The 26,976-nt window shown below is 34.8% G+C and overlaps 1 protein-coding gene across 6 annotated transcripts in view; it reads right to left on the bottom strand.

Moving 5' to 3' along the window:
* LYPD6B (LY6/PLAUR domain containing 6B) overlaps positions 1 to 26,976 on the bottom strand; it is a 220,211-nt gene that overhangs the window by 13,160 nt on the left and 180,075 nt on the right. The window contains exon 1 of one of the 6 annotated variants that reach the window (XM_003763855.4): positions 21,239 to 21,423. The exons of the other annotated variants lie outside the window; for them this stretch is intronic. The gene's annotated coding sequence lies outside the window, so the exon portion shown is untranslated. Of the gene's footprint in view, positions 1 to 21,238; positions 21,424 to 26,976 lie in introns of those variants that run through there. 6 annotated transcript variants of the gene reach the window in all.

The following is a 26,976-nucleotide window of genomic DNA, read 5'->3' as shown; positions in this document are numbered from 1 at the left end:
TTTCTTTTTTTGAAATAAATTTTCTTTTATATCAAACTTATATCTCCTTTTCTGCAGCTTCAAATAGGAACACAATTAAAAAGAAAATGTCAATACATCACATTAAATTGCTAAGTTAGTAAATGTTTGAACACATTAGTTGAAATCTTTCAACAAATGTGAAAAGTTAAATCAATAAGAAAATGTGATGGTTTGAATTTCACAGGATCATAAATCTAGAGATTAAAGGCCATTGAGAGAAGGGGAGTGCCAGGCACTGTGCTAAGTTCTTTACAAATGTGATCTCATTTATGTAATTCTCACAACAAGCCTATGAGATAGTTGCTGTTATTATTTCACTTCAAAGTTGAGTAAACTAAAGCAAAAGGAAGTTAAGTCACAGACCACAGAGCTGTTAAGTTTCTAAGGTTGAATTTGAACTCATCTTTCTGTCTCCAAGAGCAACTATACCACCCAAATCCTCACTAGTCAAAACCTCTCATTTTACTACATCAATTCAGAAACTAAGGCCCATCAAGTGAAAATCATCTGCCCAAGGTCAAAGAGGTAGTGAGTAACAGAAGAGATCTGAAGACAGAACTCCTGGTCCTCCAACTCCAGAGCTTGTGTTCTGTACCACACAGTGCCTAAGGGCAAGTAATCTTTCCATTCTCATTACTAGATTACTATGGGATTTCAGACAAGCTTTATTATAGTAGAAAATGCTGTTTTCTAGGACCACGATTTTTAGGGGAGGAGAAGACCTTCCATCGACTCTTGCTAGTCTAGTGAAGCCTGTGGACCAATTCTCAGAAGTCAAGTTGACAAGTATTTGTTAAGTAAATTACTATGTTCTAGGCATTCTAAAAAAAGAAATAGCAGTTATTATCCTCAAGGAGCTCACAACCTAATGGGAGAGACAACATGCAAACAACTATGTACAAATAAGATAATCTCATAGGGAAGTAGTATTACAAGAGAATAGAAGAGGCCTTTTGTACAAAGTAAGATTCTGTCTGTTACATGAAGGAATCCAGAAGAAGTGGACATGAGAAGGGAGACCATCCCAGGCAGGGAAGGCCAAGTTTAGGGATGGAATATTTTATGACACAGGAAAGGGGCTGGTGTTGCTGGCTCAGAGTGTATGTGAAGGAGAGAAAAGTGTAACTGGCAAGAGATCAGATTTAAAAAAGGCTTTTAAGAGCCAGAGTATTTTACATTTATCCTAAATGTGATAGGGAGCCCCTGGAGTATTCATGAAAAAGGGGGCAAGAAAGACTGAATCAAAGATTGCACCTAGGTTGCAAGCCAGAGTAACTGGGAGGTCTGTGATGTTCTCAACAGCAGCAGGCAGGTTAGAAGGAAGGATTAAAGGGGGGAGATAATAAATTTAGTTGTGGACATGTTAGTTTAAATTATCTGCAGTTGAGGTGTCAAACATATAGCCAAAGGGCTATATGCAGCCCACAACAGCCTCAATTGTGGCCTGAACCAAATTAAAATAGAAAATATTTGACAAAATAAATAAAAAGACAATAAAATATAGTTACATTTTAAAACTAAGTCAATATGTAGCCTGTTTCTATTTGAGTTTGACATAGAGAAAAAAAATTTTGCTATTATATTAATAATCAATTATTAAATTAGGATCCTTTTCTCCTTTTATTTCCTCATTTTGAAGTCCAGTCCCAGTAAAAAAAAAAAGTCAGTCTTTAAAAGACATGGCTGATTGATGAGATTGCTCTAACTCTCAGGTAACGTGCTCCTTGATCTTGGAATCTTGGGCCTCACCCCACCCAAACAGAAAACTTTACTTCTGTTTAAAGAGTAAACAGAATCCAGCCTGGACTAGTTCCTGCCCCAAGGGGAACAGTATTATCCTTGTACCCCTCTATTAGAATTTAGGGTAAAGGAAAAAACCAACCAGAGTGGTCTTGATGGCGATAGATCCCCTTTCCAGATTGCTGGAAGCAGTGGAGTCTCATGATCAAGTCAGCATTCTCAGTCCAAGTCTTCATTTATTAAATGCTCACCAATCAGGATTATTTTTCACTTGACAGGGATGTTCTCTTTTACAAAAGTATTTAAAGTATTCAGTGTTTCCATTGAAAGAGGTGTTTTTGGTTTTCTGAAACCACTGATCATCAAATTTATCAATAATTAGCTCAATTTAATAAATTGGTTATTAATTATCCAGAAATTCTTTTTCTCAGGGTTTTTCATTCATCACAACACCATTGGTCTATAGAACATCTAATTTGAGATATCCACTAGACATTTGGAATTGTGAGAAAAATGGTTCTAAAAACAAATATATGTAGCATTACAAAGGAAACTAATTATATTGAAATTTTTAATCATTTTTCCCCTCCAAGTTCCTTGAGCCACTGAAATCTATTCATAAGTCCTTTGTTAAGAACCCAGGTTAAGAACCTTTAATCTAGTTCAATCCTGATAAAGAAATTTAAGGCACATAGAGATTCAGAAAGTTGCCTCATATGATACAAGAACACTCTCAAGGTGGGACAAGGGAGACACTGACACAAGACTACCCAGGCTAGTGTGCCCTCCTCAGAGAAGTTGTTATGCTCTATGAGCAAAGCAAAATTGAGTTAGCCGAGAAGAAACATGAGATATACAAAATTAAGAGAATTCACCCCAAATGTTCATAAGACATTTGTGTCCTACCTAAATATTCCAAGCTGGTTTTGGGCAGATCAGCCACAGTCAGACACACTGTAATTCAACTCTAACATATTGATGTCATTTTGTCCTCTTCAAGAATGAAGCACAACAACCAACCAATCATGCCACATAGGCAGCAAAAGGTAGAGCTGGGACTGACATTCATGCCCTCTTATTCCAAAGCTTGCTTTCTGTTATTTCAGCAAAGCACCAAGCCAAGAGGGCAGTCTGATGTGGTGAAAAGTGCAACAGATGTAGAATGTGAGTTCCCAGATTCAAATTCTACCTTTGTCCCTTACTTGTGACCTGCTTGACTCGATCAAATACTCTATCATCTCTGGGTCTTTTTTCTTCATTTATAAAATGAAGGGTTTGGAGTAAAAGTCCTCCAAGATTTCCTAGACAATGAAATTACCAAGATTATTTGAATCATGAATTTAAGGCCAATACAATATGTGATGTTTGTCTTAAGTATATGTTATACCTAGGATTATTAGCTAATGACAGTATCGTCACCACAATCACTAAGAGATTTTTTAAAAATAACCTTTTGTTGCCAAAAAAGAAGTATCATCTATAAAATCTATAAAATGAGAGGGAGAGATTGCATGATCTAGAAAATCCTCTCCAACTCTTCATCTGATTCCATCAAAAACCTGCATCTAGACTAAATGCAAACATACAAAGAAACAAATAGATCATTCTATCCTTTCCAACTAAAAATTAACTAGTTGCTATGGGGAGGAAAGTTTATTTTCACACAGAGATGTCTAGTTTTGGTTTACCTAGATATCATTTTCAGCTTTGGAGAATGTTAACTGAGCAACTCATTTATCATCATGGCACATACCTTCTCTTCCTAGTCCTTGTGAATTTATGAACTTGCTCCTCAGTGTACAGATCTGATTTGGGGAGGGTCCATTATTTTACTTGCGACAATGAGAAAGTTTAGTGAAATTAAAGAATCATATTAATGACCCTTAAGTTGGATGAATTGTTGTGGTATTTAAAAATTATTTTACATTTAGATTTGATTAGGAAAACCATATATTTACTAGCTAACATTTATATAGCACTTCAAAGTTTGCATAGCCCCTTTATATAGCTAATACCTATGCATATAAGCTAGAATTTGTATTTCTTCTACTTTGTGCTAGGTACTGTGCTAAGCCCTTTACAAATATTATCTCATTTAATCCCCACAACAATTCTGGGTGGTAAGGTTCTATTATTACTGCCATTTTACAGACAAGGAAACTGAGGTGGAGAGAAATGACTTGCTGTGTATCATTACATAGCAAGTAACTGTCTGAAATGGGACTTAAATTTGGTTCTTCCTAACTCCAAACACAATTCTATCTACTACACCAACTAATCATCTTACTATATTTATAGGGCTAGAAGTCTTTTCCATAGGACAAGACAGGGAGATGAGGTTGTCATAATTTAGTCCCTCTGATAGTTCCTTTGAGATTGAATTACACTAAATCAAATTTTGTACTAGAAAAGGCAACTTAAAATATATTCCAGTAAAGTATTACTCAGAAGTCTCCAGTGAAGTATCACTCAGAAACAAAAGCCTTTTTGTACACATGTACAAAGAATTATAAACTCTCTCCTGATCCCATCTTCTTCAAACCTTACATTTTAAGATTTGCTTCACAAACCTCAGGGAAAAAAAAAGCTCTCCAATTTTCCAAGTACCTTCATATAATCTCATTTGATCCTTACAACAACCTTACAAATTAGGGCAGAGTAGATAGCTTTAATTCTATTGTTATAGATCAAGAAACAGTAGCAAAGAGAGAGGATATGACTTCTTTACTATCACCCATTTAATAAGCAGAATTAGCATTATAATATGTGTCTTTTTTTAGTCTTGATCTAATCCTCTTCTAAAATTCATCCAAATCTTTAGCACTAACATTTTCTGGAGATTTTCTACATTATCTCAGCCATAACTAAATCAAGTCATCTTTCACTTAATGCACATTACAAGAATCACATCACTTTGTAAACTGTACTGTCTTTCTACCAAATATTTTATAGCTCCTATGTGGCTAACCTAACCCTAATTATCTAAGGCAAGATTTGAATTCAAATCCCTACTGATTTCATATCTAATATTCTATTCACTGTGCCAATAATACAAGTGATTTCTCTGTTTTACAGATGAGGAAACTAGGACACAGAGAAGTGACCTTCCTGAATTACCCTGCCTTATCTTTTTGAAATCCTTAGTGTATCTACCAGTGTTCAGTTGGGTCTCCCCTATACTTATCACTTCTGTCCTCCCTGCTAAAAAAGAAAAAGGGACAACTACAGTCTACCTGCATTCTATGATTATGGTGGTGGTGATGTTTACCTCAATAAGCATTTAAGTGAGTTCCTTAGTGAGGGTCTAGCACTGTCCCAGAGTACAATGTCTTCCATGAAGCAGCTTTGGCAGGCTTTCATGATACTGATCTAGGAAGGGGTTTTACCATGCCAACCCCAACCCCCTTCCCATTTTTACCCATTTATGAAAACTAAACATTCAAGTACTAGGTGATGGTGACAGCCATCTTGAGTAACTTCAGGTTACTTAACTTTTTTCCAGAATTTCTGGTAGTGTTGTCTGATCCTAATTCCTGACTAATATCAAGAGAACTATCTGGGAAGAAATACATCTGTCTTTTGTCTGAGAGGCAAACACTCAATATGTGCTACAACTCCAGCCCCTAAGATGTGATTTAGTATAAATATCATCAAATGGATCACATGACTAGAATGTGAAATGACTTTTTGCCCAAATCTGTGACTTCATGGATATGAGGATCTCTTGGTGAGGAAACTACCTTTATCAATACATAACAGCAAACATTCTGAGATTTTTAATCTTAGTGAATTACATGGGAGAACCAAGAGTTTAAGCAATTTTATCCAGATCTCACACCTAACAGGGGTCAAAAATCAATTAGTGCTTTCTTCCTCTTTGTGTGTGTACATGTATGTATATATGCACACACATACAGACATATATAACATGAACATTCTCTAGATAGTTCAGAGGTAATAATCTTTGTGTGTAAATATATATGACACACACATATGTGTGAAGATCGCGTATTTTAAAATCAGCAGGAGTCCGGAGTTCAGGTTAGGGGAAAATTGTCAGTCTTTATTCTCAGTGAAGAAGGATCCGAGGCGGAAGAGAATCAGCGGCGGAAGAGAATCGGCAATAGCAATGTGTGCAGCTGAGTCAAGAAGCTAGCTAGACCCACAGCCACACGACCAGCAGCTAGGAGAATGGACCCAGGCCCAATCTCTCCCAGCTTCTCTTCCTGTTCCTCTCTCTGCCTCCACCCACCAAAATCGTCATTTCCTGTACAACACATCAGGACTTGCACAGAGAGTGGGCAGGGACCATTCTTTATCCAATCATGTATATTAATAGAGTATAGCCCAATTACTATTTAGCCTCACGTACTTGGGACCTCAGTGCATCAACTCAAACTTCAGCCCATTACACATATGTATATGTATGTGTATATGTAGATATTCTATGAGGTCATTCATATATAAGAACTGGGAAGGTATCCTAACCAGAATAACCAGACCCTAAGTAGACACTATTCTAATTCTGGATTTCAGCAATCAATAAGAGGCTTACAGAGAAAGGTTTAGGAAATTAGATCTATGAGGAAAGATAAAGGGAAACTAGCCAATTTAGCCTTAAGAAAAGAAGGCTAAAGAGTGATTTAACAAGCATTGATTATATTACAATCATACTGAGACCAGTGACTCTCTCTCTTCTTGTTCTTTGCATCGAGTTTTTATTAACTTATTTATTTATTCTTAAGGAAAACTGCAGCATGAAGGTTTTGAATTGGTTTTATGGGATACATTTTAGCAGTGAGGGTTGTTCAACACTTGAAAAGGCTTCCAAAGGATACCGTGGTTATACTTTTCAGCAAGTCTTTAAAAGAAAAATAGATCTAGAATGTTTTAGGGTACATCTCCATGAAAGAATGAGGATGACCTAAAGGATGTTTACAATCTGTCATAACAGTAGTATCAACTTAAGGATCAAATGACAGCAGTCATTTTTAAAAATGTCTACCTGAGACTTGTTCTTCTTAAAATAAGAATAATTTCTTCACCCAATCAGTGTTTACAAAGTTCCTAGCATATAACATAACAGTACAGTGGGAAAGGGCATGGCTTGGGAGTTAGAAGACTTGGTTTGGAGTCTCAGACATGACATTTACTAGCTGGGGGACTTCAGCCAAATTACTTCACATCTCAGAGTTTCATTTTCCTCACTTACAAAATAGTAACATTTGCACATGTACTTCACAGGATTGGTATGAAGAAAGCACTTTGTAAAGCTATAAAACACAATGTAATTGTGAGCTATTATTAGAAATTATATTGTAAACAAATGTGGTCACATTAGGCTGTATCAATAACATCATCAGCTAGAGTGGAATCAGAAGGATGTAGCACTGCCTCTTATAAATTATGTAACCATAGGCAGCGTATCTCAACATCAGTTGTCCCATCTGTGAAATGGGGACAATATCAATAAATTCAAAGGGTTGTTTTGAGGCTCAAATGAGAGAATGTTGCACTTAATATTATTACTTATCATTAATAACACTGGGCTAGTGTTAATCTCACATCATGTCTTTCAGAGACTGACTTTAACAAGTAAGTGCTGGATCTTAATGAGGAAATGAGGAGAAAAGCTTGGATCCCATTTTAATAAGTGGCTATTAATGTAACGTTAAATAATATTTTCTCTCTTTACATGTCAAAGCCTGGATTCAAGAATAGACTCAATGGAATGATTTTCTTAATCTATACAAAACCTATGATCTTTAACCCTATTTTAAGCTAAACTCCTCCTATCCCTACTCTATCTATGATTTCACCGGAGAAGCTACTTGATATGGAAACTTAGTATGGCAATTCTACAATTTCAAAGAGTTAGAGAGGGAGGGGAATGGAGGACAAATAACTAAAAGCTTAAATAACCTCGCCAGGATCCCACAATCAGTATGTGTCACAGGCTGAACCTTGAATCCAGGTCTTCTTGACTACAAAGTCAGCTACTAATGTATTAGGACCTACTACTCTATTCTCTTTTCATAATAGCTTTATCTTGTCATGGTATATATGGGGGGGAGGGGAAGAAATCATAAAACTAATTTTAAATATCTTCTTGCTTTAAGAACAACATGCCATAGTGGGTAGAGAAGTAGTATTGCAGCCAAGAAGACCAGGTTTTAATTCCCCCCTTCTGATACACACTGGGTTGTGTGGATTGGGGGCAGTCACTTAAGTATTCAATGTTCTAGACAACTCTCTAAAACTTGCTGAGATTGCAGAGAAGGAGCTGTTCTGACTTAGTAAAGGGAATCTGGGAGGATCCCTTTACCAATGAAACCAAGGGTTTGTTTCCTATCCTCAGCTGATCCTCCCTTCAGTGATGACAAATAGCAGGTGTTTAATGTGCTTTTATTGAATTAAATCAGAAAGTATTAGAACACTGTACCATGAATTTCTTTCTAGCTTTCTACTGATCAAGCACTTGAACCTTTTGGAGAAGAAAGTGATTTCTTAGCACTCTGGAGAAAAAGAGAAGCCAAGAATCTCACAAGCAAATAAAAATCAAAGAAGTTCAGTTCTCTGTTAGGGAAATAAGTGTGAGGCTTTTGAAAGTGAATTAAGCCCCAACCAAAAATATGGATTTTTTTTGATGAATGTTGTTGGTGTAAACACTTGAGTATACAAAGATCAATCTGTCAACAAGTATTTATGGTGTACCTGGCACCATGCTGCTAATAAATAATATACTTCACTACCACTGAATTGACAAACCTAATTTTTTTTTCATGTTTAGTCTCTGAAGCTGCTCAGTGTACTGTTCACTATCCTTACTTTACTTCATCAAATTTATTAATTTTAATAACCAATCAAGGCACAAATACAATCAATTTCTGAAGCTGAAATGTAGTCACTGTTGGTTAAAGACCTACTATTTCATACTTGTGTGGTTCATTATGCCAATCCCAGAAAGAATCAAGAAATGAATTTCCTTTCCTCTTCTTTAATTTAGAAATATCAGAGTTAAAAAAGCATTTTAATATATAGCATTTGGGGTCTTTTGAATATGACAATGCTTGCTTCTGGAGTTGTAAACAGGTCCAACCATTTTGGAGAACAATCTGGACCTATGACCAAAAGCCTTTTTATAAAACTATGCATAAACAAGAAAACTGTTTGGTTCTGCACACATATATTGTATCTAGGATATACTGCTACATATTCAACATATATAGGACTGCTTGCCATCTAGGGGAGGGGGTGGAGGGAAAGAGGGGAAAAATCGGAACAGAAGTGAGTGCAAGGGATAATGTTGTAAAAAATTATCCTGGCATCGGTTCTGTCAATAAAAAGTTATTATAATAAAAAAAATAAATAAAACTATGCATACTCTTTGACCTAGCAATACCATTATGAGGTTTATATCTCAAAGATAACAAAAGGGGAAAAATCTATATGTACAAAAATTTTTACAGTAGTTCTTTTGGGGTGACAGAATTGGAAATTGAGGGGATGTCATTTATTAAAGAATGATTGAACACAATGTAGTATATGAACTACTTTCTCAGCAATGCAATGCTCCAAGACAATTCCAAAGGACTCATGATGGAAAATGCTGACAACATCCAGGAAAACAAATAACTCTGGAATCTGTATGCAAACAGAAGCATACTGTTTTCACTTTTACTTTTCACTGTATTTTCTTTCTCTGGGTTTTTCCCTTTTGTTCTGAGTCTTCTTTTATAACATGACTAATGTGGATATATGCTTTACATGATGGTACATGTATAACCTGTATCAGACAATTTGCTATCTTGAGGAGGGGCAGGGTAGGAAAAAATTTGGAAGTCAAAATCTTACAAAAATGAATATTAAAACTATCTTTACATGTAATTGGGAAAACAAAATATTAGTAAGGAAAAAAAACCCTAGTTATTCTGATCAAGACAATGATCCAAAACAATTGCAAAGGACTCAATAAAAAATGTTATCCACCTCCACAAAGAACTGATGAATTCTCAATAAAGATTGAAATATATTTTCCCCTTTCTTTTTATTTTTACAATACAACTCACATGGAAATATATTTTGCATGATTTCATATGTATAATTATATGTATAATTGATACATTGATTCCCTTCTCAATGGATAGAGGAGAGTTGGATGGGAGAGAATTTGGAACTCAAAGTTGTTAAAAATGAATATTAAAAATAAACATATAAACATACATACATATAAGTGCTAAAATAAAGGCAGTGGTGTCACTTTTTTGATATTTAAATTTGACTCCAAAGTAAACTTTCCTGTTAGCCGAAAATCATCTGGATATTGGAACACTTTCTCTAACATAGCAGTTCTATATCTAATCTAAATTTTCAGGAAATAAATTCATTTGGGACTGACACAAAATCATGTTAAAACATGATGCTTCTGGAACACTGGACTGGTCCAGAAAACTAACTGTGCCTAACCAACTAGCAATCAGGTTGTCACTTCTTTTGCTCCAGGGAGAACATATTTAGTTTTACTTTAGAATCGATAGTGTCCATTTTTGCTTTAAGACATAGAACTTTTAGTGCTCGTTTTCCTATATGCTTTCTTTACCCTTTCTAGTAATTTCACATAGTTAATTCCTATTGTTTCTGGAGCCCTGGTTTTTCAATTAAAAAATACCAGAGAATTAAGATCAGATACAATAAGGAAATGTCTTATCATTTTAAGCAGAGTTGAACCACTTTACCAGGAGATGTGGAAGTAGAGGATGAATGTCATTCTCCTTCAAAAGATTAGCATGCTAACTATATTCTTGCAAAGCCAAACAACCAGAAAGCAGATAGTTCAAGGAAATCTCTGGAAGTTGATAACCTTGTAAAGGCAACCCCTAATAAAAAATTCCAGCATTCTGCATGGATAACAAAATCACAGCACAATTATTTGGTCTACAAATCACAACTATTACCTCTTATAGCAGAAGGAAGTCCACATATATAAAGAAAGATATGCACACAACGACAGCTTGATACTCCCACAGGGAGTTGAAAAATTATATACATTAAATAGTATTTTAATTGCAGTATGAAACTCTACTTTTTAAATAGTTGTTTGAGCAGATTTCCCACAAAGTAAAGGAAAAATTCAGGTGCAGAGTTCAATTTCAAAAAGCAATTTAAAAGTTTAAAACGAGCTGTTTATCATTTCCTTCCTCCTGGGTTACATGAACTGGCCAACCATCATTAATTTTTATGATGCTCAAGTGTGTTTCTGAATGTAGCTGTATCTGAAACACTTTCAGATAACAGAGTAAGGCTATGTCCTACTCTGAATAATTTTAAATCTTTGTAAAACACCAAGGGTATATGAGGGAATAAAATTTGAGCCTCATAGTATTTTTCCTTGGGATGGATGGGGCAAAACAAAAAAAAAAGGAGTAACAATTTCAAGAAATACAGATTCATATCTTAAAATTCCTTCCTGTCTCCTTTCACCCATAATGTTCTATTTAACCTGAAATGTCCTTTATCCCCCTTTGAAACTATCTTATTTTTTTTTTTAAAAGATTTGGCTTATGTCTAACCTCTTCCTTAATATCTTTCCTGATTTTTTCACTATCCTGAATGGATCCATTAATTTATGTTACATAATCTCAACTGGGTCCTCACTGCAAAAAGGCAATCTTTTAATACCTCCCTAATTGATTCACCATCCCACTCATTATAGTGATTTTTAAAAATTTCTTTCTCAATCTTGTGATTTGTTTTCATCTCCACCCTACCAGCTACAAACCTTGATTCACAATGCACTGAAAAAATTGAGATTATTCACTAAGAACTACCTCGTCTCTCTTTTGAATCCTTCTGCTATTATCTCCTTCTTCATCCTATCTCACATGAAGAGATGGTCCTTCTTTTGCCAAGGCAAATCTGTCTCTATCCAAGAGGATTCCATTCCATCTCATTTTTTCCAATAGATTGTCCCCTCTATCATTTCTACTTTCTCACAACTCTAATCTAACCCCCAATTCTTGTTACTTCCCTACTGCCTACAAACATACCCTTGTTCCCCTCATCCTCTAAAAACCTTCAGTTAATTTGTTTGTCCTCAATTATTTCTCTCTTCCCTTTTATGGGTAAACTTCTTGAAGAGATCATCTACATTGAGTGCTCCACTATCTTTCCTCTCAGTGTCTTAACTCTGGCCATTTAGTTTTTGACCTTAGGGTTCTTTCTTTTACTTCTTAACCTTTCTGCTTAATTTTATAAAAGTAAATATATAAGTAAATACCCCTGAGCTATAGTTTTGAGTGTGTGTTGATTCAAAGAGTTTCTTGAACCTTTGTAGTTTATGGCAGATGATCTTCAAGCCTATCTTTAAATTTCACATTTAATAATATGTGCTCTTGAATTATATGCTGCTATTTTATACCTATATGTCCTAAGGTACCAAAGGCTTCTGGTGGTATATTGGATAGGTTTGGAGTCAGGAAGACTTAAGTTCAAACAACCTAAGAAACTGAAGCAGAAAGAGGCAATTTATCCAATCTTTTTCTGCCTTATTTTTTCACTTTTCTTCCCCTTTCTTCACTTTTCTTCCCTTTTCATTCCTCCCACCTTCCCCAATTGCAATTGCAATTATATATATATATATATATATATATATATATATATATATATATATATATATACACACACACACACACAGACTTACACAACCCACATCCCCTGCCCCCACATACATCCTCACTCACACATATCTAAATATACATTCTCACCTATCCACAGACTCACATGCATATACTTATATTCACATACACACATACATAGAACAACATGCATATATATCTACATATATTCAGACACACATATATACACAGGCATTTAACCATATGTAAACATTCATCTAGAACAATATTGGTCTCTGCCTCAGTTTCTTAAACTATAAAATGGAGATAATAATAGCACCTACTTCCCAGGGTTGTTGTTATGATCAAATAAGATAGTAAAGTCATTTAAGGTTAGAAACTATATCTTTTATTTTCCTGTATCTTCCACTATGACTGGCATAATTCAGCCCAGATAAGTATTTAATAAATACTTGTTCATTGGGGCCTTCTAAATGTGTTTATATTACTTCTGTCTTCACATCTGTGGGATAGAGAAGATAAGAATTACAATGAAAAATAAATCAGTTTTTCACCACTTTCTTTGAATAGAATTATTGTCACCTTTCTATGCATTTGAAGAGGGAGTCATTGAATCAGAAAGGGGAGGTGGTTTATAAAGGTCCTTTAATTCTTTTTTACTGATAAGAAACCTAAGGTCTAGGAAAGGTAAATAACTTGCCCATTGCAAAATAACTTATAATGAACATCAGAGATGGAACCTGAATCCAAGGCTTATGCCTCCAGAGAAACGGCTCCTTCAATTGTTTATGTTTATCCTTTCATATTTATAAAGATCTACCTAGTACTCTCTTAACCTTCTCACCCAGCCCTTAAATCTTCAATCTGGGAAAATGTTCCAGGCAGCCTTATTTGCTGTTTAGGCCTTCCATCTCAGCAGCTGTCACCACTCCTCCCTCTTCCCTCACCTTGAATTCTGGTTCTTGTGCCCCTCTCTCACTCAAGGACACCTGAAAGGAAGAAAGAACTTAAGGAAAATCAATTCTGGGTACCTATAAATCTCATCCACCTATTGTCTAAATACTCTGGTTGATGACCAATAAAAGCTTGCTGTTGATGATTTTGTATTACAAAATCTTCTGAGGGCAGTTTTTATGTATACATAAAATGCTGGTGGAACAGTGCTTTCAAAGGGCTGGTGCTTGAAACAAATCAGGCACCCCCTGTAGTGTTTCTTTGTTTGCTAAAATATATTTTGTCATTTTGAATTTGGTGAACATCAAACACAAATATTTTCTTATACAAAGAATAGACTATCAAGATTAGATATGAATATCCATCATATATAAGTTTGCTTTATTTTATATACAGTTTAGCACATTAATTCTAGCTATCTTTGTATTTATATTTCCTTCTTAACCTCCTTGATTTTTTGTGCATTTTTTAAATGCACAGTTTTGACAGTTTTTTTTAAATGCAACATGGATATTCTCTTCTGTCCCTGTTTTGCAACATTACCACTATTTTCTTTTTCTACTAAGTAGAAAAGTTTACTATTAAGTTTACTACTAAGTAAGCTTAGTTAAGCAAAGAGAAGTAGAGGAGGAGGAGGAGGGGAAGAAAGAAGGAAAGAGAACAGAGGAAGAAGGAAAAAGGAAGGAGGAAGCAACCAAGGAAGGAAGGAAGAAGGGAGAATGGGAAAAAGAGAAGGAGGGAAAAAAGAAGGGAGGAAGAAAGGAAGGAAGAAAGGAAAAAAGGAAGGAAGGAAGGAAGGAAAAAAAGAAAGAAGGAACTTTTGTACAATGTGAATCTTTTTTCCTCTTTCTTTTTCTCTCTTCAAGGTATATCTCACTCATATGATTTTTGTTGCTTCTGTTTAGTTGTTTAAGTTGTGTCTGACACTTCATGCCCCCATGTGGGGTTTTTCTTGGCAAAGATACTGGAGTGGTTTGCCCTTTTCTTCTCCAGATTATTTTACAGAAGAAACTGAAATAGGATTAAGGCACTTGCCCACAGTCATACACAGCTAGTAAATGTCTGAGGCTGGATTAGAACTCATGAAAATGAGTCTTCCTGACTCCCAAACCTGGCACCACTTAGCTGCCCTTCCCACATGGTTAGAACATGTTTTTTAGCATAAATTCTCATAAACCATATAAACATCTCCAGCTATAGGACTTCTTTATTTCTTGCATTTTACTCTATTTTAAACTCTATACTAATATACTATATATATATGTATCATATATTATAGCTTAATATGCTACACATAAAAAACTATGTTAATTAAAATAATCTTGTATTGACTGTATAAGATATAACCTATGTATCTATTATAATATATGGAAATGAATTAACCATTTCATTTAACTTACTTTAAGTTAAAAATATAAGAATAATAATTTAAGAAAAATAATTGACTAAGCTTTCTCTTTCACTGGAAGTGTTCAGCAGAAAATTTAGGGGTATGGGAAAAGATGATGAAGGAATTGGCATGGATCAATATTTGTTGCATAACTTGCAACTGCCAGACCAATTTATAGACAACTGAAGTTTATGTACAGCAATTGTTTGCTACATGATGCTAGTAGCACAATGGATAGTGTGAGGGTGCAATTTTAAAACACCAGAGTTTAAATCTGCCTCAGATATTTGCCAGCTGGGAAAAGTAATTTAATCTTTTTATGCCTCAGTTTCCTCAAATGAATAATGAAGATAATATAGCATCTGTCTCCTACAGTTCTTATAAGTATCAAATGAGATGATATTTGTAAAGTACTTAGCATAGGTGTTTAATAAATGCTTCCTTGCTCCCCCCCCCTTCCTGCCTCTCTCCTTCTTCCCTCCCTCCTTCCTTCCTTTCTTCCTCCTTTTTTCATTCCTCTCTCCCTCCCTCCCTCCTTCCTTCCTTCCTTCCTTCTTTTCTTCCTTCCTTTCTTCCTTTCTTCTTTCTTCCTTTCTTCCTTCTTTCTTTTTCTCCCTCCTTTCCTCCTTCCCCCCTTCCTTCTTACTGTTGCTATAGATTTCTTACTTAGATTTACAATTCAGTGCTATCCACCATAAAGAAAAGCAAAAGTCACCTTTAATATAGAAACAATATGGAAGCCATACTTCCCTGGCTCTGAGCAAGTACAATTTCTATTTCTCTTCACCTCAGAGGGAACTGGGTTTATGAATTTGGAGGCATCCCCAACTTTAGGTTATAAGGTCACTAATTAGTCCATTTACCACTATGACATACTTTTCATCTTCAAAGCACTTTCTGGGCCTTAAATCATCTTCATCATATTTCTCTATAAATTGGAGATAATCACAATGATTATCTCTAATTTATGGAAGAGTAAAACTGGAGACAAAAAGGTTACAAACCATGCCAAAAAATTATTAAGGGTATCCACATAAGAGATGAAATTAAAACACAAGAGTTGTCTCAATGCCCGTTTTTTGGTTTGGACCATTTACCACACCTTGACCATACTATTTTCCCACCATCTGTGCCAACAGAAGAAAATAAGTCCACATTAGAATTTAAATGTAGAAAATTTAGTCCATATTAATGAGAACTAAAAGGATTGCTGTTTGCCACTTACAGAACACTTCAGACTTTTCCCCCCACAATAATTCCCAATCTTTAGTTACCTCAGCCAGATTTTGTTCATTCAAAAAAGTAGCTTGTATGATTTTTTACACCATTTTCTTCTTTATCCATCTCCAAACGAAGGTGAGGCATGTAGAATTCCCTTCTTGTGTCTTCAGTAGAACAAGTCAGCGTGAAGGTAGGTTTAGAGTTTATGGCTGATGCCTGTCTGAGCGTGTAGGGTGCCCTGGGCAGCAGTGAGGGTTCTCTCTGAATTTCCGCTATGAAACATGTCAACTTCTGCTTGGCAATCCTTTTATTCATTTCTTGTTGATTCCCCAAGTGCATGCCTTAGAATAGCAGTTCCAAACCTGTTCCATTCTTCCTAAATCCTTAATCCCACTGTTCCACGCCTCCACTCCACCCTCTTAAAATTTTATCCTACCTTGGCTTACATGAAAATATATTACCCTAATTTTCTTTCTCCTCCTCTTCTGCTTTCATTTCCTCTCCTGAATAGGTATGGCCCAAGAACTTTAGCCTTTTGGCTCAACTCATTCTCACTGATCTCATCTACTTTCAGTTTCAACTATCATCTTTATGTTGATAATTCTCAAATATTAATTTTTATCACTAAAGAATGGAATAAATAATTTTCATATGCATGTATTCCATATTCCTATGTTCTTCTAAAATACATATATTTATACATGCCAAGTTGGATTAGTTGACAGGTTTCATATCTATCCATATATTATAATACATACATCAAATAGAGCCTAACAGCTTATAGAAAGTTAACATCTGATTATTTTTACTAATGAGGCAATGTTGTGTAGAATCTAAAACAATGGAAAATGCAGTCATTTTCATTTAACTTTAGAATGCACTATTTTAGGGGAGGTAGAGAAAGGAGAGTGGGTCAATATCTCATTTTATTTATATTTGCTAATAAAGCTATTAAATTTCTATTAGAACTTTGTGAATGCATTACTCATCTGTTATTCCATACATAAGCAGCCTCATACTGAATGTCAAAATGAAAGCTTTTCTCAGAAATAGTGATTACATTGACAAATATACATTATGAGCTTCATGCTGTCATCATTACTTCCTGGGTTTCTCCACGGATTATGACAAGGGACTGGGAGGATTCTACATAAGTCACTTCCCTTCCCATTTATATCTTTGGCCCCAAAGCATATCAGGATAGCAGAGGGAAGGATGTTGATATTCTATATATTATAACTCATGCCTGGAAAGACATATGTGTGTATGTACATTAAAATATATACATAAATAAAACATAGAAACAAATACTACATAAACCCACTTGGATAATTTTTTTAATATATATATATTATATATATTTTATATATATATATATATATATATATAAATCTCTTAGCTTAACAAACTATGTAAATGACTTATATGACTTTGGCATGTCATTTTGCTTTTTTAGGCATTGGTTTCCTGACTTGTTAAAAAAAAAAGTAATAGGTTAGAAAAGATAATTGCTAAGCTTACTTTCAGATTTGTCATTCTATGATTAAGTTTTTAACCCTCTCAGGGAGCTGCCTCTCAGGATTAATTCATAAGTGGTTACAGAATCATCTTCCCTTACCACTTTCTTTACAATAATTAGTAGAGATGGAAATGGAAATTACTTACTTTAATAATTTCATCTTTACTACTGTTGAATGATTTGCACATTGATGGAGCCAAGGAGGTCCCAGAAAGTCCTACATTCCATTCCCATGTCCCACACATTTCCATTCCATTTAATTGGATGTAAAATCTGTGCTTCTTCTACCACAGCCAATATTTACTCATCTCACCTAAGAAAAGCTTTTTCCTCTTGTCTGAGTAATGATTCTATCAACAGACCATGATGACTGAAGTGGGGGTGTAATGGAAAGACCACTGGACTAGGAAGATGAGATCTAAGTTCTGTCCTAAATCTACCATTAATTAGCAAGGTGGTCTATTCATTTCATGTACTAAACTCTTAATTTTCTCATTTGTAAATGTCTCAATAAAGTTCCTTTGAGTTCTAATCTTCTACAATTCTAGGTTCCAGGGAGGCTAATCAATTTTCTTACCTTACTCCTACTTTTCCCTTCTTCTTCTCCTTGTCCCACTTCACGCTTCTTATCTCTACCCATCTCATTCCCAGTCTCTGCAGGTATATGTCCCTGTCTCTACCTCTTTTTGTCTCTTGCACACAGATACACAGAGGAGACATACTCCTCATACACATTTTCAGGACTGTCCTTTGCTTAAAAAGAAATGAGAGCCAGAGTACAGACAGAGATTGGGAACTCACAAACAGGAAAGCAGCTACTCTAATAAGGCTCCAATTTTATCACCTTTGGAGTTATCTTTTTTCCATCACAAAAGGACATTAAACTGTCAACTCAAGAAGTAAAGGTGACAGAAGCCACCTTTAAAGAAACATTGTTCCACAATCAGCAGCTTAAAAATTTACAGTCCTGTCTTTCTTCTTACACAAAGTCTCTTCTCTGCTCTAACCAAATGAGAACAGAAGGGATAACGAATGTTTTACACTGGGAGAGAACAGCCAGCTGGGCACTACATTTCTGCTAGTGAAGAAAAAGGGAGTAGTTAGCTGATTATACACCTGCATATTTAAAACAACCAAAACAAACAAACAAAAAATGTAGTTCAATTTCTGCCATCCAAATGGAAAATAAAGAAAAAAAAATAAAGTTTACCCATTACAAAAATCAGGACTTTCCCTTTCCTTCTCTACAATTCTTATTTTAATGAACTTAAAGATATAATTAAGTTTTAATATCTAACAGGAACTCAACAAACTATCAATTAGTGAGTTTAGGTGATATTGCTAAAAGAACCTTCAGTTAGACTAGTTTAACATTTAAAATGAACCTTCCATAATGAAATGAATGGACAACATTCATCTGCCTTTGTCTCAAAGATATTATTAACACTTGAATCAAGATAGCAATACAATTTTAAAAGCAGCAACTCCAAGGGAAAAAAAAAAATCTACTTTTCAAGTTTACCCTTACTTGGTACTTTCTTCAAAGTCACAATTAATGGAATTTCAAATTAGGAAGTGAATCTTGGCTGCTATTTTATGAATATTATCTTTTAAATGTATTTAACCACATTCCCTTTTAATTGAATTTTTCAGGCTCTGGCCTTAAACCACAGATTTCCAGAATTTACCAGTCCCTTCCTTTCATGATCTGAAGGATTTCCCTTCCAACCAGAACACAAAGAATCAATCTTTTATTTACATCTGGTCACTGATCTCATTTGCCTTCTTTTCTGCCATTCTAAAGCAAAGTTGTTTTTTTTTTTTTTTCTGGGATGGGAAAAATCAGTTTGAATCCTTTCCTTTCTTCCTAGACTTTGCTCTCATAAAATCTGCAGATTAAAAAAAAAACATAAATAAAGAAAGGTTCGGTTCACTAAGAGTGATTAAGGAAATTACAAACTAGCTCCAGTAGTCTGCTTTTAATTGCTCTGACCCCAGGGATAAACTTCACTCTTACTTTCAGTAAGTCAGGCCAGTATGGTCAGTGCTTCACACCAAATACTCTCTGGGCTTGTTCCTACATTAAGCTTTTGGAGAAAACAATCACAGGTGACATTTTTTTTTAAACTGCTGCAATGTAAGATTGTAAAGGTGAAAATTTCTTTCAAAGTACAAGCTACAATTTCAAATGACTCTTCTAGATTATCAGTTCATTGACAATCTTCAAAGTCACAAAGGCAGGGTTCACTGTATATCACTTCAAAGAGTATAAGGATCAACACTCTTCAGGGGTAAGACCCAGGAAACACATAGCCGAATCATACTACCAATTATTTCTGTCCATTATTCTCAAAAAGAAAATACAAGATGTATTGAAGAAGAAGTAATTAGTAAAACCAGAGCCAGCCCTTCCTTCCCCCAAAATTCCATTAAGTACCTTCAGCTTATTTTCCTTTACAGCTATTTTTAAAATATACTAAAAAACTTCATTTATATATCTAGAATTGACACCCGAGCCAATCTCTTATTTTTTTAAAGCTATTTCTCTCTTTCAAGAGCCAACCCTGGTTTGTTATTCTTCATATAGCCTTCTCTGACTCTCTCCCCACCCTTAAGTGAAAAGGGTTTCTCCCATTCTAGTTTTAGCATTGTACCTCAAATATTCCTCAGTACTCACTTCATTCTGTTCCTATCTTAGACATTAAAAACATGTCTCTTAGGAGCAGGGTCTTTGAGCCCCCTCCAGCTTACCTCTGAATCCCTAGCACCTACAAATGAAATCTGCATAGATGAGAACAGGATAATCATGGCTTTATTGTAGGTTCACCTTGTACCAGAAAAACCATCCCAACAAGGACAATTGGATTATGAAAATTTTTTTTGGACATTGAAGCCATATGGTGCAGGATTATTAGATGCTGATAAAGAAGGTCTATTCTAGGAGGTAAGTGAATCAAAATGAAGCTAAGAGACCCAAGGAAAGAAAATGAAATTGAGAAGGAGAATTATTTTTAAATATCACACAAGCAAAAAGTGTTCTCTGAGTGTATATTAGCAATTGGGAAGAAAGGTTAGAGGCAAAAAAAAAAAAAATAGAAGCTATAATTGCTATTATCAAAAACTTTGATATCTAGATAAAGTCCTTGCCGGTTGTAAATTTCTTTGATTCTATGATTACATAGCATTCACCCTAGAAAAAGGAAAGAGAAACAAGTTTCAAAAAAATCTGCAAAAAAAAAAAGAAAAGGAACCCAATACCCTCTTAATGCACATATAACCTCACTATAATTCTATCCTTGGAGTCTTTGCCAAAGGACTATATTTATAGATAAAATAGGTTTATCATGAATGCTTTCTGATAATTCCAATGAGTATCCCTTACTCAAAGAATCTCTACAAAAGACCCTTCTTATATCATATGTAAGAATGGTTCATGTTACAGGAAAATCTAAGGAATAAAAAAAGAATATGTAAGAATTAAAAGAACAAGGAGTTGTTTGCTAAAAGAGAATGGAGTGGAATGGGGTGGGTTACACAGGGAAAAATCTTATAGAAGTGAATTTTGGTCTATTCTGTGAAAGACACAGTGCTTGGCAAAGAGGGAAAGATGTATTTCAGATGAAGCAAAAGACTTGTGGATTTCTTCTCTCCCAAGTGACCATTTCAGATCAAAGGGCAACAGATACAGTAAAAATTCTAGTAAAGTAGTAAGAAACATAAATTTTAAAAAACAAAAAACAGTAGTTGTAGTCACAATACCTGGACTTAACTTCTTGTTCCTACTCTTCACAGTTTGATCTTGTTATGTCCCTTCATTCTTCAACTTTAGTTGCTTTATCAGTAAAAATGGGGAAAATAATCCTTGTATTAATTATCTCACAGGATGGTTTCATGTATAGCACTTTTTAAATTGTAAAGCATCAATATGAGCTATTTATCAATATTACCAAATCCTAGCCCTCAAGAGAACAAAACTTCTTGTGCTTTTCTTGAAAAGGTGGCTATATCTCTCTTTTTCCCTTTCCTTTCCTTGATTTTCTAACTTCTTCCTTTTTTCAGAAGTTAAGAATGTGACACATGATTTTATCAAAAAATTGATTTCTGCAGGAGATATAAGTTTTCCAGTCATGTCTGATTCTTCATGACCTCATTTGAACAAGGATAATGGAGTGATTTGCCATTTCTTCCTCCAGTTCATTTTACAGATGAGGAAACTGAGGCTAATAGAGTTGAGTGACTTGGTTAAGGTCACACAGCTAGTAAGCCAAATTTCAATTCAGGGAGATGAGTCTTTCTGACTCCAGGCTCAGCACTCTATTCACTGTGCTATCTAGCTGTCCCATATATAATATGAAAGATAATTAAGTAGATAAAGAGCTTATTTGACAATGAGACCCAGGGAGGGAATATTCTGAGATGTTCTAGTGTCATCTTGACTTGACCTACTTTTTTCTTCTAAAAGAAGCACAAGGCTTTTTATACTTCTTCTCCAAAACAATCTTATCTGTGTCAGTTTTGTATGTTGAGAACCAAGAAGCACTGAGTACTGTTAGGCTTCAGGCCCATTCTGCTTTGTTGGAAAGCATATGATTAGACCTGTCAGTCAAGCTTTGAGAAGAAACTTCCCTGCTTAGTCACTCATCCAAGGTTAATTTTCATGAGCTGCTCTTGTGAAATGTCTACCAGTTGAACTACTTACAGAATAGTTAGGATTCAGTGGGACCTTGGAGAAAGGACAAAATTGAGGAATCTTGGCCAAATTTTGCAATAAGAAGCAGCCCTCTTCCACTTTTATAAATGTATGCTGCGTTTTTGGCTTCCTTTGGTCTAGGTAATTACATCCAGCATTAGATTATAACTGTCATGCTTTGGCAGCATCAAACCAAATTTATCTCTGGAGCTTTTCATAGCAGGGGAAGCATTAATCAAAATATCCTATGAAAATGAAAATTTATTATGATGCACACCTTAAAAAACCTTTATCCCGAATGTTTCCAAAATTGCTGAGAATTTATATGAATAACCTGCTCTAGGTGAGAAGAAAGGTGCTATGGGAAAGTGTATTATTTATGTTGACACTCATTGCATTTATTATACATAGAGCACACGACCCATTCACTGGGAGGGTTCTACTGTCTAGTGAATAGAGCTTCAATGTAATTCATGCCTTTGATTAAAATATCACTGAAGACAAAAAAAGCAAATATTTGTTAATCACCTACTATGTGAAGGGCGGGCAGAAAAGTGGTACAGTGAATAGAGTGCCGCATCTGGAGTCACAAGACATCTTTCTGAGTTCAAATCTAGTCTCAACACTTATTAGTTGTGTGACCTTGAATGAGTTACTTTAACTAACCTTAAGTTCTTCATCTGGAAGATGAGCTAAAGAAAGAAATGGCAAAGCACTCTATTATTTCCACCTAGGAAACCCCAAAAATGTGGTCATTTAGGATTGAGCCTGACTGAAATGACCAACAATAATGAGTGACTGTGAACAGTTAAGTTGTGGCTGCACCTGTGGTCAGTAGAAAAACAACCTCAATTAGAGATCAGGTTAATTAGGAGGATAAGTGTCCAATAGCTGGACATCTTCAGCTGAAATCAGAAGAAAATTCCAGGGATACTGGGTAAGGGCAATTGTGGAGAGAAATATTCATGAGTGTATCAGCTTCATTGACTGTTTAAGTTGGCAAAAGGTATGGAAAACACCTGAAATCTGGAGTTGAGAAAATACTCATTTCAAGGCCTTCTGGTATAGTTTATTACATTGTACCTCCCATTTTTCATTAAAATTTTCACCTTCCTTTTTATGATGGGAGCAAGGTACACCCTTCCCCTTTAGATATGTCAAAGATTCTGCAAGGTCACAGATACTTAGTGTCTTGGTGATTTTTTAAAATCCAAATCTGTGATTTTTTCAGACTGAGAAACTTCTGGTGTAGAAACTTCTACACTAATTCACAGAGATCTATAAAAGATATCTGAACTGCCTTGGGACACTGATAAGTGACATCCATGGAGATATGCCTGATACATGTCTAAAGGAGGACTTAAACCCAGGTTTTCCCTACTCTGAGGCCAGTCCTCTAGATAATATAGCACCCTGTATCTATTCCAATTGTTTACAGTCCCCACAAAGAACTCATTTTGCTAACATAAAAAACATATCAAGTCCTGAAAGAATGATCCAGATCCAGTGTCCTCCTTTACTTGGCAGTATTCTTGTTGTTTAAAGGTACTTCTCCTTTCTGTTTAGTAAAAAATTAAATATATTTTGAAATATACATTTTTTAAAAAACCTATGTATTTGCTCTTAAGTTAAGTCTATGTGTGTAGATATAGATGTAGGCATATGTGTGTGAGTGTTTGAAGATATACATACATATATATAACATATATGTGTATATGTGTGTGTGTTTAACTGTAGCCTATTTGGGGGAGGTGAGAGAGGGAATGAAAAGGGAAAAAAAGAATAAATTTTTAAAAAGTATGCACCAGAGAACAAAAGAATAACCTACAAGGAAGCAAAGAAAAGATGGACACTCATGAATATAAACTTCTACTATTGTATATGCTTTCTTGAAATGGAAATTTATTGTTATACATTTTGAATCCTCCCTGAAGTTCTGCTGGGCACATAACAATGTTCTGTTTTGTTTTGTTTTTTATTTTCCTTTTTTCTTTCTTTTTTAAATTGTTTTTTTCTTATTTTCTATTTAGTTAAAAAAATAAAATTTACAAATAAATAAATAAATTAGGCTGATAAGTTGCAATGTTTAAAATGTAAGACTTGGAGTCAGGAAGATCTCAGTTCAAATATGGCCTCAGACACAGTTTCTACATGTGTGCTACTGGGCATGTCACTTAACCTTTCTGTGCCTCATTTTCCTCATATGTTAAGTAAGTTTAATTAGCACCAATCTCATAGAGTTGTTGTGAGGATCAAATGAGAAAATATGTAAACTGTTTTGGAACCTACAAAGTGCTATACAGATGCTAGTTATATTTAACAAATGAATATACTGCATAGAGCTTTGCTCACACCTCAGCAATGTAAGTCATAAGGATTGCAAAAATACTTTATCCCTGTTTTTGAAGGGCATTTTGTGACTTGCTTATAAACTCACTTTCTGCAGCAACTGCAAGTGTCCTACAAGAAGTTTGTATTTTTTTTTTCATGGCTGGTTGAACCTGAATCCTGACTCATGTAGTTGTTCTACATATTCCCTCAAACTTTAGTTTTGTGGATTGATTTCTAGACTGTGTCTAATTGGTCCTGGAAGCAAATTCGACCTTGAATGCATTAGGATAAGAGCACTAAAACTGAGAACTTATTTGCTTTGTCTCCAAAGGTGTTCCACATCCATTTGAAATAGCTAGAATTTTAATCTCCTTTTGGTAGGGAGCCAGAATTTAGACCTGTCTCCTGATAATTAAATTCTCTCTGTTTCTGGCATACCATTACAGCAGGCCACTTAGAGGGTATCAGAGATCAAAATACTTACTAAAGATCTACTATTGGACTACCACATTGCTAGGTGCTGTGAAGACTACAAAATATGACAGTCTCTGACCTCAAAGAAGTCCCTAAATTCACTGGGGAAACAAAACACAGATAAAATACTTGGAGAAAAGAACAACTCATTAAATGGTAAAATGTGTGGTCTAGGGAAGCAGTACTCAAAATTTGATCCAAAAATTTTTGGAGGTCCCACTCTAGGGGTCCATGAAGTCAAAATTATTTTCATGATTATATTAAAACATTTTCATTTCTAATATGGTAAATGGTGATGGTTATACCCAAAAAAGCTCTTTTAGAGGACCCCAATAATTCTTAATAGTATAAATAGGTCCTGAAACTAATAAATTTGAAAATTTCTTCTTAAACTGTGGGTCCTATTTGGGGCCATGTGACTGATAGTGTGGGCCACAGAAAATTTGGCAATAGTAAAAGGTTTCTTAATGCAACAAACAAAAATTAATTAAAAATCAAATGTGCAGTGAATCCTTGATATTTTTAGTAATGCTTGCCCATATTTCAATACAAGACTTCATGGAAACCTTGGTTTTATTTGTTTGTTTGTTTTTTTGCGGGGGGAGGGAGGTGAAATATTTATTCAAGATGCAGGATCATTCTAAAAACAATAATTTGCAAAAGTCCAATTTATTTTGTAAAAGAAATTCCTTTTTTCAAAAATAGTATTTTATTTTTTGAAATACATGCAAAGATAATCTTCAAAATTCACATTTGCAAAACCTTGTGTTCCAAAATTTTCTTCCTTTCCTCCTCCCTCTTTCTTCCCCTAGACAGCAAGCAATCTGTTATAGGTTAAACATGTGCAATTCTCTAAACATATATCCATACTCATTATGAAGCCTTGGTTTTGAACACACAACATGTACACTTTGCATGTACATGTATGAACACTGCCCGAAACACCACAGGTCAGATTCAAGAAGGGATTATGTAATAAATTTCTCAGATGAAAAGGGGTATCAAGTAGAAAAAGTTCAAGAAACCCTGGTCTAGACTAATAGAAATTCACAAAAGGAGGAGACTAATATGCTAAATCAATTAGAAAAGCTTCATGGAGGAAGAGACTCAAAATTCTTTCATTTGACAATTGTTTATTAAATGTCTACTATGTTATATAACTTTGCTAAAATTCAATGATAATTAATAGAGTTCCTGTCCTCAGAGAGCTTATAGCTTAGCAAAAATTGAGTACTCAAGGATAAGAAGGTGTTGAGTAGATGAAGAAGAGGAGGGAAATATTCCTGGGGGAGGGTCAACAACAGGGGAAAAAAAACAAACTTGGAGATGATTAAATTGACCAAATTATATTAAGAATCTATTATGTGTAAAAAATTTTGTGCTACAACAACAAGATTATGTAATGATGAACTCTGATGGAGGAGGCTCTTTTCAACAATGAGGTGATTCAGACCAATTTAAATGGTCTTGTGATGGAGAGAGCCATCTGCATCCCAAGAGAGAACTACGAGAATTAAATGTGGATCATTACATAGTATTTTCATCTTTTTTGTTGTTGTTTGCTTGCTTTTTGTTTTTTTCTCCTTTTTTACTTTTTATTCTGATTTTTCTTGTGAAACATCATAATAGTGGAAATAAGTATAGAAGAATTGCAAATGTTTAACATATATTAAATCATTTGCTGTCTAGGGAAGAGGGTGGGGAAAAGAGAGGATGAAAAATTTGCATAGGTGAATGTTGAAAACTATCTTTGTATGTATTTTGAAAATAAAAACATATAAAAGAAAAAAAAAACTTTGTGCTAGATGACAGACACAAAGTTTAGATAAGACAGTAACCACAAAGCTTATAGCTTATTTAGGGTTATGAGATATGTAAATATAATTTTTAAAATAACATATAAGTACATCAGAAAGAGGCAAAAAGCAAAGTGTACCTGACATTACAGATAGAAGAGCATTAGCTAACAACAATGGGAGAAGAATGAGGTAAAGAAAGATTT

This window comes from Sarcophilus harrisii, chromosome 3 (genome assembly GCF_902635505.1).
Source record: "Sarcophilus harrisii chromosome 3, mSarHar1.11, whole genome shotgun sequence".
NCBI lineage: Eukaryota > Metazoa > Chordata > Mammalia > Dasyuromorphia > Dasyuridae > Sarcophilus > Sarcophilus harrisii.
This window is presented reverse-complemented; position numbering and strand designations above follow the sequence as displayed.